Source organism: Phoca vitulina, unplaced genomic scaffold (genome assembly GCF_004348235.1).
Source record: "Phoca vitulina isolate PV1807 unplaced genomic scaffold, GSC_HSeal_1.0 scaffold16, whole genome shotgun sequence".
Lineage (NCBI taxonomy): Eukaryota > Metazoa > Chordata > Mammalia > Carnivora > Phocidae > Phoca > Phoca vitulina.
This window is the reverse complement of record NW_022589719.1, coordinates 35,543,048-35,543,629: the sequence shown is the minus strand read 5'-3', so window position 1 is coordinate 35,543,629 and position 582 is coordinate 35,543,048. Positions and strand designations below refer to the sequence as shown.

The 582-nt window shown below is 60.1% G+C and overlaps 1 protein-coding gene across 1 annotated transcript in view; it reads left to right on the top strand.

The window, feature by feature from the left end:
• The window catches only part of SHANK2 (SH3 and multiple ankyrin repeat domains 2), a 477,134-nt gene that overhangs the window by 215,900 nt on the left and 260,652 nt on the right, over positions 1 to 582 (top strand).

Here is a 582-nt window from a genome sequence, read left to right as displayed (position 1 = left end):
TTTTTTTTAAAGATTTATTTATTTGAGAAAGAGAGAGAACGGGTGTGCGTGTGAGTGGGTGGGAAAGGGGGGAGGGGCAGAGGGAGAGAATCCCAAGCAGACTCCCCGCTGAGCGCAGAGCCCGATGCTGGGCTCTGTCTCCTGACCCTGAGGTCCTGACCTGAGCCGAGGTCAAGACTCAGACGCTTAACTGACTGAGCCACCCAGGCGCCCCCTGTGTTAAAGTGCACATAACATACAATTTACCACCTTAACTGTGTTTGAGGACAGAATTCTGTGGCATGAAGCACATTCACACGGTTGGGCAGCCATCCCTACCGTCCGCCTCCAGAACTTCACATCTTCCCAAAGGGAAACTCTGTCCCCCTGAGTCCCCGACCCGCATCCCTCCCCCCACCCCAGTGCCCACCGTTCACTCTCCGTCCCCCTGAGTCACCGACCCCCATCCCTTCCCTGGCCCCGGTGCCCACCGTCCGCTCTCCGTCCCCCTAAGTCACCGGCCCCCATCCCACCCCCGGCCCTGGTGCCCACCATCCACTCTCCGTCCCCCTGAGTCACCGACCCCCATCCCTTCCCTGGCCC